Source organism: Equus caballus, chromosome 16 (assembly GCF_041296265.1).
Source record: "Equus caballus isolate H_3958 breed thoroughbred chromosome 16, TB-T2T, whole genome shotgun sequence".
NCBI lineage: Eukaryota > Metazoa > Chordata > Mammalia > Perissodactyla > Equidae > Equus > Equus caballus.
Window position 1 is genome coordinate 21,612,143 of NC_091699.1, and position 14,374 is coordinate 21,626,516.

Consider the following 14,374-nt stretch of genomic DNA (forward strand, 5'->3'; position numbering starts at 1 on the left):
AAAAAATTCCTTGCACATCTCATCTTATCTTGGCGTTTGCTTGGAGGACAGATCCATGGTGTGCTGGAGCCAGCTCATACAAGCTCATAAGAGCCAATAATTACATTTTCAGAAATTTTGCAAGTCATTTTAAACATACTATTATCAACAGTTAAATTATATAAATTTACAATTAAATAAATTATATTAAAAACAAAAGTAACAAATACTCAAAACTCATCATTTCCTAATTATTTTACAACACTTCTCTATTACTTATGCTCTTGAAGTTATTCATTTCTAATGGTACAGATCCTATTCAATGATGTTCTAATGCACACCGCTCTGTGTGCAGTGGTCACATTGATATCTTAAAATTGACCACAGTAGGGGTATGTATGCTGTGGAAATCAACAAATAGTACAAATCAATATTTCAGAGAGTCAGTTGTTAAACACTTGCTAGCACGTCACTTACCTGCATTCATATAGAAGATAATTTTAACTTGAGAATTTATAGAAAATGTATTCTGAAAGAACATAGCTGTAATATCAGGCCAGATTGTAAATTCTCTGAGAGTAAGGACAATGTTTAAATTTTCTTTACAAAATATGGTCAGAGCAATAGGATTCTTGAGAGTTAACCTTAATCAAATAGTTTTAAAAGGAAATATGGAATGCTAATAATAAAGTAGAACTTAAAAATGAATCTAATTCAATTTCAGCATTGTACAATTAAAAACTGAACCCCAGATTTGCTCATGTTTGTGCAGTTAAGTAATAATGAAGATAGAACTTATTAAAAAAATAAAACAAAACAAGAATACTCTAATCTACAGCAAAAGGCAGAGTGACGTATATTCATAGATCCAAAGTCATTGTATTTTCCTAGTCTTCCTCATTTGTTCTTTTATCTAAACTGATGTTGGAATAGAGCTTTTCAGAGGGAAGAAATCAATATTGCTTTTGGACACATAATTTATTTCAGTTCTGTCTTCATACATCTTAACTTAGATATCTTATATGTCAAGTTAAGGGATAAACCAAAACTGTGTAGTCTGGGCTGTCTGTCCAATACCTTGGAACGAAAGTAATCCAAATGTTTCTAAATAAAGACACTTGCTTTGGGATTTGAAAGAAGTCATCCAAATTTGGAGACTTGTGACAAATGTTTTGTATTTTATTTCCTTTAACAGGAAGCTGAGTCACTGTCAAAGTGAATCCCAGACTTTGGTTTGTAACACCTCTGTAATGTTCCATGAAATTTTCAAAATAAAATTCACTTCATTTCATCTCCATTTTTAAAATATAGCACCTTTAGAGAAATTTAGCCTGACTGGTAAAATAAATCTTATTATGTTTGAATGGAGAGTTTGAACTAGAATATGAATCACCTCTGTGTTGAATAACCTCCCTGAGTCTTAGGATCAAGGCTCACCAGAACCTTTGATGGATGCTCTCTGATTTTATCTACTTGTACCGTGACTTCTGCCTGGACCTCAAATTTTCTCCTGGCTGATTACAAATGTAAAGGGCTTTCCACGGCGATGATTCCAAGTGTGGTCCTCAGACCAGCAGCATTGCCTGAGAACTAGTTAAAAGTGTGAATACTTGGCCTTCATCCCAGACCAAGTAAATCAGAAGTTCTGGGGGTGGAGCCCAGCAACATGTGGTATCAAACTCCTCTAGGCGATACTGAGGCACACTAATGGGCAAGGACCACTGCTCCTGTGCTTAAGGATCTGATGGGATCTATGAAATGAACTAGGAACTTGGATCCTTCCAGGAATGTCCTATTATACAGGAAACAGATCTAAGGTAATATAGGTGTTTATGTATATAAATTATAAATCCAAGAAGAGAGTAAAACACCCTGACAGTCACCAGATGTTTCTAAATATCCGGGTGTTCTTAATTGGATAGTGCAAACATCTGGATGATGACATGGACTTTTCATCTATCAGAAATCATATAAGTGAGGAGTTACTTCCTGTTAACCTCACAGTAACAGACACCCACCACCATATACACCCCATGAGGATACCCTTCATTATTTGGCCTAAGAGTGTTTTGGGGTTTTTTTGTGTGTGTGAGGAAGATTGCCCCTAAGTAACATCTTTTGCTAACTTTCCTCTTTTTGCTTGAGGAAGATTCTCCCTGAGCTAACATCTGTGCCAATGTTCCTCTATTTTTTGTATGTGAGATGTTGCCACAGCACAGCTTGATGAGCAGTAAGCAGGTCCTCATCCAGGATCTACACTCACGAACCCTAGCTACAGAAGCACAGTGCAAGAACTTAACCACTAGGCAACTAGGCTGGCTGCAGGACATTCTTTTCTAAAGAACTGTGTGATCAACCATTTGTAAAATCTTGAAATCTTTAGGCACTGGGGAATTGCTGAAGGATACAGGTAGCTCTCATCCTTTTGCTTTCCACTATCTGACCTTCCTTTAAATACCTAAAAAACTCCAATCCTTAATATTTCCCTACTCCCTTCCCCAACTGGATTCCCACTATACATCAGTGGTTCCCAAAATTTATTCATCATTGAGTATCCCATTTAATTATGTTCTCCTATTCCCACAAATGATTCCACATATTGCAAGTTTTAGTCTAGCAAGGTTAAGCAATACTGATGTTTTCTTAGATCCATTAAAGGCATAATTAAGAGGTCAATCAAACTTCTGAACCATGCATGATACCAATTATTCCCCCAGCCTTTTGTTTTATAGTTACAGTTGTTTGTGTGTGGCCATTTCATGTGTATGCTTATGGTTTCCTGCAGAATTTTTAAAATTTTGTAAATAACCTTTGATGCCCAATACAACCTACACAATCTCAAAGGAAGTAGATCTCTCTCCTTTTAATTCTGCTGATAGTGTCTTGCACAGGTATATGCTCTGGGTCTAGCTATTCAAAGAATTCTGTTGCTTTGAGAACAGAGTGTAAAATCCCTTACAGAACTTAATCTCCTCTATTGTGTTCTTCGTTTCCAGCATTTCTGTTTGGTTCTTCTTTATCGTATCAAACTCTTTTGTGACATAGCTCCTGAACTCGTTGAGTTGTCTATCTTTCTCTCTTAACTCGTTGAGTATTTTAATGATGGCTGTTTTGAAGTCATCATCATTTAGGTTATATATCTCATTTTCTTTGGGATTGTTTTCTGTGTATTTGTTATTTTCCTTCTTTTCTGGAGATTTAATGTATTTTTTCATATTTCTTGATGTTGTAGATTTGTGCCTCCGCATAGAGATAGAGTTTAGTTGCTCCTTCCACTTGTTTCTGCTGATGTGGTGGGGGAGCAGCTGTTTATACTGCACCAACCAGGAACCCTATCCGCAGTTGCTAACTGGGCCTGGGCCCCCCCCTTGTAGTCACAGTGGTCCTTTGGATTCCCTCCTCTGCCGTGGGGGCCGTCACTGGGGGGCTTCAGGCTGCTGGTGCCTACTGTTGCAGCCCACATAGATGTGCTCCCTCCTTGGGGTCTGCAACGGTGTTATGGGCTTTTCCAGCGGCCAGGGGTAGGATCACTTATATTTGCCACTCCGTCACTGTCGGCACCCACAAAATCTCACTTGTCCACTATGGGTCGCAGCAAAGCTATTGGCATCTTCTACAGTCTGTGGTTAGCTCACCTAGCTATGCTACTTTTGTCCCGGGGTTTTCCACCCTTGTGGCTGCCAGATGGGTGCTCTCTACTAGTGCTGTGCAGAGGCTTTCGCTGAGGCTGCTGTGAGCCTGTAGGGTTTCCCCCTAGGCTATGGAGCCGGGTCGCTGGAACTCCACCCAGCCCCAGTCCTGTTCCCCAGGAACTCGGGGAGTCCTTTGCCCTGACTGGGGGATAGCCGGAGATCCTGATTTCAGTGGTAGCTGGTCAGCTGCTGCCCTGCCTGAGATTCTCCTCTCCTGGACCCTCCCGGTGTTGTGGATGCTGGGCGTGGCCCCTCCACTAATGGCAGACAGAGAGTTCTGTCTGCTGCCCGGGCAGAACTCTGGAGCTTCCCCCCGGGGGCACGGAGCCAGCCTCTGGAGCTTCACCCAGCCCCAGTCCTCTCCGAGATCTCCAGCAATCCCTTGCCCGGTCATGCAGGCAGTGGCAGCCGGGGTGGCCGCCACGCCCTCTGTGATTCTCCCTGGGACCCTCTGGGCACCGTGGACACCAGGCCGGATCTCCCCACCAATGGCAGGGCAAGACTCTCCCCGTGGGCTCAAGCGTGTAACTCTAGAGTTTCCCTCTGCGTTTAGGAGTAATTGCGGGGGGTTTAGGTAGGGTTCTGGTCACCTGTTTCCACCGTCGCTCCTCTGGTGTGTGCTCACTCCTGCCCTAGGTGTGTGTTGATCCTCTGGGGGCATCCATTGGAAGAAAGCCGCTTGCAGGTACTAGGCTGTTCGGTCGGGGTCGGAGAGTTTTCACCTATCTCCACCTCCTCCCGGAGGGAAGTCCATCCGCCTTCCAATGTATAATCACGTGGGTCTCTCAGACGTCCTGAGATGCCATCTGGATATCCTTTGGTAAGCGATGAGTGTCCAGACAATTGTAGACTCGAAGGGGGAGAGACAAAGAGGACTACTCCCGGCGCCATCTTGGATCCACCCCCCCCTTACAGAACTTAAAAGGGCTCTTCCTTCTCATGCATCCCCTCACCCACCCCTATTCCTGTCCTTGTTCTCTAAATTTCAACTACCCTAGCCTTCTTTCATTTTTCACACAGGTTTTCTCTTTCTCACCCCAGGACCCTTGCACATGCTCTTCCCTCTATGAAATCTTTTCCCAGTTCCCTTTGCTTAATAATACCTTTTCATTGTTCAACTCTCAATTCAGATATCTCTTCCTAGAGAGAATTCCCTAAAGTCTTCTTCCTTATCACCCACTCCCATTATGCCAGCTCTAAGGCTAATAGATAAGGCTAATAAGATAAGGTCCCTAAATGTTATCTCTTATTACTCTGTGCTTTTCCTTTACTGCAGACTATACCAATATATTTATGTAACTACTTGATGACTCACTCTCTCCAGAATGGAAGCTTCATGGAAGCAGAAATCATATTTAAATTGCTCTCTTTGGTATCCTCAGTACCTACCGTGGTACTCAGCACATAATAAGGGCTCAATAGACATTAGTTGAATGAATAAATGTACAAATGAATTCACTGAGCAAATGCTTTGGGCTTTTGCTTAAGGCTGAGGAAGCAGTAACTCCTAAATGGGTCTTTACTGATGGAAATAAAGAATCTCTGACCCTCACACTGATAGGATTTCAGAGTCTGATCTAAATATTTAAAATACCACTCTTGCTGGATTTTGTCACTTCATGTGAAGATTTTTTAATGACATGAGAAAAGGTTCATGAAAAAATATCAATAAACATGCATGAAATAAATTTTCATATTCAGTGTGAACTGAAAAGTATAAAAATATAAATGCATGGCAGAATAGTTTCTACCCCCTTTACTACCTTACCTCCTCATTGCCTATCAAAGATGGAGAGGGAGCCTTTAGAACAATAATGCATTCAAACTGTTATAAAAGGAAATCAACAGAAAGAGCAATCATAATATAAGCAAAGTGCTTACAACGTACCAGGCACTATTCTATATGCCTTACATGTAATTACTCAAAATAAACTTATAAGTCCTATTTTTATCTGGTTTGTTTAACTTATCCATGCTTTACTCTGACAACTGTGGGTATCTACTGTCACCCTCCTAGGTTAGAGGGAACATTTCAGGAAGAGGTTACATGGACACAAGAGATGTAGAAAGGATCAGAAGGATCTGGAACCCTGAGCATTCTTTGGATTGAGAGGAGAAAGATGGAGAGGTAGAAAAGGAAGACCGATTGGGAACGGACTCCTGAGTACCTAATAAAAGGGATTGAATATCAATTGAAAAACTTCCAGAAAGGAAGAGGAAAGAAATATTTTTGTATCATACTTTGATCTCTAAGACAGTTAGTTGTCAGCTCCTAGAGAGATCAGGATCATTGTGATAATAAATTGTGCCAGCATCAACTCCCAGGTGTGGTGGAACTTAATAACAAGTAGATATACACACACAGATGATTGAGGACCACAAAGAAATTCATATTTCTTACCTCTGGTAGTGAGTTTATGAATGACTGTTATTTTCCTCTTTGTATTATTATTAGTGATAACAATTTTTATAAATTAAATAAAAAATTGCTAGAACATATATATTGGTCAATTGTTCTATATACCACGATTGGGTTTGCCAATATAAATTATTTTCTGCTGTAGTCATTTGCCACGTTTGTGTATCCATTCCCTAGTTTCAAGGACACCTGAGGATCTGAATATTCTATAGACATAGCCCTAACATAAGTAGACTGCAGAGAGACTTGTGTTGACTCATTAAATCCATGCTCGGTTTAAAGTGCAGTTTAGGTTATGCTTGAACAGGGGCAAAGGGAGAGAGAGAGTTGAGAAAGTTCAAATTCATTTAAATAATGCTGCACTTGAGGAAAAGAGGTGAAAAAAAGGTTTGTGAGCTGATTTTCTGGTTTCCTTCTATACGTGCACTCATGCATTCCACAAATTTAATGAGTGCTGGCATCGCTAAGGGCTACCGGGCAGAACAGAGCTGAGGCTTCAGTGGACTCAGAGAGTGGATAATCTGTGAGTTAGACACTTGCTGTTCAGCTACCCTGAATTGGTTTTTTCCTAATACAATCCACTAGTCTTCTGGAAAACTACCCCCCTCCTCCAAATCATTCCAGATGCTGGGAGAAGGACTGAGCCTTTTTCAGGGGTGAGCACATCACCTAAGCTTGGCTGATGAGACAAACACCAACAACATACACATACATACCAGAAATGATCATTGTTTTGGGAGAGGCGTGTGACCTAACTAGTCCTTTAAGGGTGATTCCAAAATGGATTAGGTGAGTTAATGCTAACTGCTATTACAAACTAACCCCAAAACGTAGAATGCTTCCAATAAACTGAAGTTTATTTCTTGTACAAATAAAGTCCAAAATAGGTTTTCCTAATGGTGGGTAGTTCTTCCCAAAGTAGTGATTCAGGGGCTCAGGCTCTGTCCATGTTCTGTCTCCACCATCTTTAATGCTTGGTCTCCAAAACCATAATGTGGTCCTCAAGTTGGCGTTAAGAAGGGAAAGAACGTGGAGAACCACATCTGGAGGGATTTTATGGGCTGGCCTGGAAGTGACACGCATCGCTCTGCTCACACTCCATCAACTAGAATACTACTTCATGACCTACTGAGGGAGAGACTGGTAAAGATAGTCTTCTTATGGGCCCAGGAAGGAGAGGAATTGGATTTGGGGAACATCTGGCCAGTTTCTGACATAAACATTTTTCTAGATTTATTGGAAAAAGGATGCATCTCTTTGGAGGAGTTGCCAAGCTTGGAGACTGTATGTATAGAGTTACTAGTGACCACTGTGGCCACCTGTACAGAAGAGTGTTAACATGGCAGGCTTGAGAGTGCTTATCCCTAGAAAGGCCTGCTGGCAACATTGGCTCTCAGCATTTTGAATGCATTTGGCAGCTCGGATTTCAGAGGGTTCCCTCTGCCTTAATGGATAAGAGTGGCTCCTGGTTCCTCAACTGTTTGTAACAACAGTGTGGTTTATGCTGAACACCTGCCTTCCTTGTGGAGTCTAGAATTTTGGTAGATGTTTGGCAGAGGGTGCCTACATGACCAGCTCCTACTAGAACTTAGGCACTGAGTCTGTAACGGGCTTCTCTGGTAGACAACATTCACGTGTGCTGTCACAAATTGCTGCTGAGGAATTAAGTGCATCCTGTGGGACTCCAGTGGGGGAGGACTCTTGGAAACATTGGGTCTAGGTTCCTCAGGACTTTGCCTCCTGCAGCTTTTCCCTTTGCTGATTTTGCTTTGCAGCTTTTCACTGTAATAAATCATAGCCATGAGGACAACCATGTGCTGAGACCCATGAGTCCTCTAGTGAATCACTGAACCTGGCAGTGATCTTGGGGAACCCTCAAGACACCACCACATGAGGAGAGTCTTTCTGAGATCAAAGCTAAGCAGAGGAAAACATTTAAGAGATTCAGAGAGGCAGATTCCTGATTGCATTCTTTGGTCACCCAGACCAAGCTGTAATTGAAGCCAAACCTAATCTCTGAAGTTCTTGGTTATCTGAACCAATAAATTCTCTTTTGTGCTTAAGTCAGTTTGGATTGGATTTTCTTTCACCTGTAACCACAAACAGGATTGACTTATATAGCTTATTATCTAATATGTCTCTTAACATTTGAAAATATGATTAGTTTCTTTATTCGGGAGATACAAACTTCAAGAAACTAGAGCTCCCTGGAGCAGAAGCCTAGGAAAAGCCTCAGAAAGCAAATTCAGCCTGGGAAGATGAAGAGAGGGTCAATAGCACTCATGTAAAAAGGAAGTCATTGGAAAATAGGAAGAATAAAAATTAAGACAATCCAAAATCAAATCATGGTAAACACAAGTAAGCAGGATATGGTCCAAGGGTATTTGGTGGCAGGATAATTTGTAATTATTTGTAATTTGTGCCGAGCCTCTAATACAGAGGCTAAATTCAATAGAATAGAATATAGAATAGAATGCAGTGAAATATAGAATATAAGCTCAACAAAAGCAGGAATTTCTATTTTATTAACAGCCCAAGTGCCTAAGATGGTGGCTGGCACATAGGAAGCACCCAATAAACATTTTTAAATGAATGACAGGATGCAGAATTTGATAAAAAACATGTCACTAGCTACTTTGAAATCAGGAAATTATAGCTGGCATACTGCATGCATTCTTTAATTTCTTCAGTGATAAATAAAAAAGACTATGTTTAAACTACAGAAGTGATATTGAATATTAAGAGACTAAGTTATCTAGGAAATGGTATTTATGCAGCAAAAAAACAAAAAGATAAGGAACAGAACTCAACATAATATGGAAATAGAAATAAACAAACCACACTCATTAAACCTGTTTAGCTCATTGAAATCAAATCATGACAATTTTTTTATCAATAAAGGAAAACATTGAAATCATCTAATCCAGGGATTCCCAAACCTTTTTGAAAATCAGAACACTCTGGGAACATTTAAAAATATAGATTTCTGGGCCCTACCTAGAACTAGCAAATCAGTATCTGGGGGTGAGGGTGTAGGAGTATGAGAGGTATGAGGCCAAGTGATCTGTTCTTTGACTCCCGCAGTTGATTCCATTGATGAACCAGCTTTGGGACCTCAGCATTTTAGCTACTCTCTTAATTTCACAGATAAGTAAACCAACACCCAATGGCAAAGCCAGTTTGTATAAGAAAGGATTGCATTTTATTGTTACCATGATGAGAATGTAAGAGTTCAGATCCATCTCGCCTTCTCCTCAGGATACTACGCTATCAAACTCTGAGTCAGTACCCAAAACACTTAGAACCTACTTTTTGTGGAATAGGAAACTCACTAGGAGTTGTAAGATGTGATTCCTCCAGTTCGCTCAACCCATTCATTCTCCAGAGTTCAAACAGAAGGCAAGAAATACACATGTGAGTAGCACAGGAAGATCTCTCTGATCCTCTCCTGAATTCAAGCTTCTAAGTTTCTAATACATATTAGTATTCAAACTGGGGCCATACCGTCTGAGTGGAAAGCTGGGGCCATGAGAATGAAGGAGGAGTCTCAGGCCACCATATTCAACCCCCAGAGACATACACACACACATTGTGAGCAAGGCTTAGGGACATAGGGATATGGCTTGGGGACAGAGGGTTATAGGATGTAGGAAGCTGAAACACGATGACATCATGAGATCCCTGTTCTAAAAACTCACTGCTCCTTTACAAACTGATGTCCTCACTCTCTTTCCTTGTTGCCTCAGCCCTAGTGTTTTCACAGCAGATAAACCTAGAATGTAGGCACAGGAAGTGCCCTAAGCATCTTGAAATGTTAAATTTCAGGACATAGAAGTCTGTGAGTCAAACCCTCTGGACCCATCAAATCCACAGGAGTAGTTAAGAATCCACTTCGTCTTACCGCCTGTGCCCCCATGACTCGTTTCTGCCTCCAAGATTATAAAAACAACAAAAAAAATTTGTTTTTTCTCAATTCAGAAAGTCAGTTAGAGACCATACTGATCAGTGGCCTTTTGTTTTGAGATTCTAAATGGAAAACTGTAGTCTCAGTACCTCACTTAAACAAATGTACAACAAATAGATTGGTGGGGGCCTCTTTCTCCAAAGACGGTGTTCTGTTTTCCTTGAATATTATCAATTATGTCAAGTAGGGGATAGTCTTCAGAGAGCTAAAAAGCACCCGAATTTTCTGAGAAATATTATTTATTCTGAGAGGACAGAAGCTGACATCAAATCGCTAAATTAAGTGCTTATAAACAGCTCAATAGCAAAAACAAAAGGTGGCAGGATTGCGACTTTGTGATTACCTTATTCTTATGAAATTAGCATTTAACATGGAAAAAAGATGAGGTTTACTCCAGCTAATTCTACTGCAGATATTTAATTCACTATGCCATTGTCAATTATCTTATCAGAGTCTGTTCAGGTGTTTCTTGTCACATTTTAACTGCTGGAATGTTCAGTTGTATCTTTTGTTCCTTGATTTACAGCCTAATTTACTTGCCATAAAAACGCATGTGCTCATGCATTTATCCACTTCGCCAAGAGCCTTGGAGCCATTTGTCTGAGCATATTCCGTTTCTTCTTTGTAATTCAAAAAGCCCTTGGATAAACTAAGGGACACTTCACTCCTCAGGTTTGTATTTATGAACCATATCTAAGACACCACCCTAATCAGTCCAAAGCCACTCATATCTGATGCATTTTTCTATTCCTTTCAGGTTCCAGTATGATTTCTGCTTCATCACTTACCATTTGCAACATACAATCAGCTTATTATCAGGTGTGCTCTGTTCTAATATTCTCTGTTTCACATCTGCTACTTTTATGCCCTAAATAATTTTAAACACTTAAAGGGCAAGAATCATTTCTCTAACTCTTTTTCCAGACTTAGCCAAAGGTCAGTTACATCATACATAGTAAATGAGCATCTATTGATTGAGTTTGGTTGCATATTGGTCTAGTTATTCACTCACTGAACAATTATTTATTGGAACCTCCTAAGACTCAGACTTTATTCCAGATCACAGTTTCTCAAACTTCACATCAATCACTTGGGGATTTTTAAAAAATAAAATTATTGTTATGATAGGTCTGGGTTAGAGCATGAGATGCTACACTTCCAACAAGATCTGAGATGATGCTGATGCTGATGCTGATGCTGCTTGTCAAGGAACCACGCTTTGAATAGCAAGAACTTAGACCAGGAGTTGGGAAACATGTCCTATAAAGGGACCGATTGTAAATATTCTAGGTTTGTTGGGCCATATGGCCTCTGTCACAACTAGTCAATTCTGTCTTTGTAGTGCAAAAGCAACCAAAGACAATACGTAAATGAATGGGCATAGCTGTGTTCCAATAAAAATTTATTTACAAAAATAGGCGTCCAGCCAGACGGTAGGCTGTAGTTTGCCTACTCCTGGTCTAGACAAAGAGGGCACATCAGACATGGACCCTTCCCTTACGAAGTTCAAGTAGGGAATATCTATAGGCATATAAATTCTAAAGTTTTAGTAAAATGAGCTACAGCTTTTCTAGGTGGCAGGCATCTTAATTTTGTCAGGTAATTAGTTGTTTTCTGCTGGTTAACAGGTCATCTGATGTAAATTGGCTTAGCTTGGTCTCTCTTAGGTTCTGCTGGACTAGCAAAATGGAAAATTGATGATCTTCTAGTGCATCTAATTCATGATGCAGCTAATCAGTCAATTTCAGGTAAGCATACGTACTTTTTCTTGGTGGTGGTTGTTTTTTCTTTATTTTATCTTTTTGTTTTTAAAGGTGACATTCACTTGACTCACCCATCCCTGGGAAGCACTTTCCCATAGTTGAGGAGATTTTGCCTTTTCTATTTGACCAAGAAATTAGCCCAGAATGTAATTGCCTTGTTTTTCTTTATTCTGTGCCTTATCTTTTGCATTATTTCCAGTTTGTTCTTTCTCCTTTCCTTCTTAGTTCTGAAAACCTGGTAAGTAAATGTCAATATCTAATCATACATCCCTATGTCCTTAATTATGATTGATTTCCTGAGAACAATCAATTATGTAGATAGCCAATTAATCAGGAGAAATAACTGCTCCCTACAGACAACGTTTTAATCACTGGAAGATGGTCCTGGAAATTCAGTATTGATATTTTTTGCACTCATATGTTTCTCTCTTTCTCTTTTAATTTAACAGATAGTTATTAAGCATATACAGCAAAGAAGAAAGGAGATAAAATCCGCCACACAAAATGTCCCAGGATTTGGGATTCTACTTTCTCTTTAATTTCCAAATAACCACAATTTACTTCCACCTGCCCAGTAACTGATTCGAGTCCAGTACCCTCCTCAAGTGCTTTGGACTATCTCTATAAAACAATTTGCATTGCCCTAGTTGTTTTTTGCCTCTTGTGACAAACTTCTACTTCCAACTTTTTCTTTCATCATTCTTGGCCATCTCATAATTGCCACAACAAAATTCTATTTTTCACCTAACTCATTTTCCACAAAGCTTTTAATTCTTCAAGCATCACTAACACTTGATTGCCACTAGGTCTTAGAGGAGGCCAAAATTTACTGAAGGGCAAAATTACAATGCAAGAAAGGAAGAATGAACACCTCTTATCAGATAGAAGCGTTCCTTCCCATGTTTAGCCCACCAGTCATAACTTTTTTCAGAAGTCCTTCATCTGTTCTCTCTCTCGCCACATCTCTTGAGACACACCTCTGTTCTCACTAGACCAAGTGGCACATATTTTTCTGTAGCTTACCTCCATGGAAATCAATTAATTTTCTCTCCCATCTTCTCAAAGTCTCCTTATTTTCACTCTTTTCAGTAGAAACCCAAAATCAATTAATATGACAATTTCCTTATCCAGGAAGGACAAGTCTTGATTCAACACTGTGGAACAGTTTTGCTTCTCATTGTTTCCACTTTGCTTTCAGAACAGCTTGTGGGTTTAGTCTTGGCATAATTAAATGCCCATTAAACTGCCCCCTCCTCCCAAAAACAGCTTTCTTTCTCCACGTACAAAATCTTCATCACTTCCTGGAGAAGTGAACAGCTTCAGGCAACTTGCAAGAGTGATTTTATCTATTTTGTTTTTGTTGTTTTTGGTACCTACCACACAATCAAAGAGGAAACTTAACTGGGACTGTAACAAATACGTGTTCAGAAAATACTGAGAGCATAGGGAAGGACTGGTTTTACCTGAGGGAGAAGAATAAGAAACTGAGTGAAGAAGAAATATCAAAATATGCATTCTTGTATTTGCCGTCCTAGGTTGGTCTCAGTCAAGAAGGAGGTAGGTTCCTTGACATGTGTGTTGGGGTGGGATTGGGTTTAGGGTTTTGGAACTGAGCTATTTTTTTGAATGATTGCTTATGTGAAAAGGGACCTTCATCGTTTCAGGGCTAGAAGCTTTATCTGGAATATATACCCAGGCTATGAAACCTCAGGGACACTTACAAAACCAGGGCTGCACACCAGAAACGTGCAGGCCTTCTGGATCATCTTCTCTTTCATCAGTCATACTGAATCTCAGGAGGGTCCTCTAGTGTACTTCAGTCTGCACGGGAAAGACCACAAGTCCTTCTTCATGAGCCTGTTGTCAGACCCTGGACTCACAGTGTCTTAGGGTACTGGTGCCGTTAGGGATTCTGAATACCACTGATAGCAAAACTCTTATTTTTACAGATATAGACTATGGCACCAAAGTGACTTTCCCCTGATTTGTAACAGATCAGAGGCTAGAATCCAGGTGTTCTGCTAACATCTGTGTTCTTCCCACTACTTGGCATTTCTAGTATTATTGGCCTTGAAGGGTTATCCTGGAGGTCTCTTCAACTTCAAGATTTCTGATGAATCAACCAAGTCGCCCTGAGGACAGAATTGAGGTGTGCTAGATACTTGGAATGAGGCACCTACAGCTTACCATCTCATTAGCACTTGGGATAGCATATGTGTTGAAAGAGGTAGCCTAAAATACAACTGACTCATCTAGACTGGGCAGAGGTGCCATGAATTATTATAGAACAGGATTTCTCATCCTCAGCACTATTGACATTTTGGGCAGGATAATTCTTTGTTGTGGAGGCCTTTCCTGTGCAGCGTAGGATGTTCAGCATCATTCCTGGTCTCTACCCACTAGATGCCAGCAGCAACCACCCTCCTACCCTCCTGCCAATCTCCAGATATTACCAAATGTATTCTGGGAGACAAAATTGTCTCCCAAGAGTGAGAATTGTTGTTATAGACTTCATCAAAAGATGTCCCCCCAGGGGCTGGCCCTGTGGCATAGTGGT

General features: G+C 40.3%; 1 long non-coding RNA gene across 2 annotated transcripts in view; it reads left to right on the plus strand.

Moving 5' to 3' along the window:
- LOC138918115 (uncharacterized) overlaps positions 1-12,460 on the plus strand; it is an 85,457-nt gene extending 72,997 nt beyond the window's left edge. Inside the window, exons 5-8 of one of the 2 annotated variants that reach the window (XR_011427104.1) lie at positions 10,581-10,726; positions 10,812-10,873; positions 11,683-11,802; positions 12,267-12,460. This is a non-coding gene — a long non-coding RNA (uncharacterized lncRNA). The remainder of the gene's footprint in view (positions 1-10,580; positions 10,727-10,811; positions 10,874-11,682; positions 11,803-12,266) is intronic. The other variant, XR_011427105.1, reaches the window with a different exon arrangement.
- Positions 12,461-14,374: the final 1,914 nt, after the last annotated feature.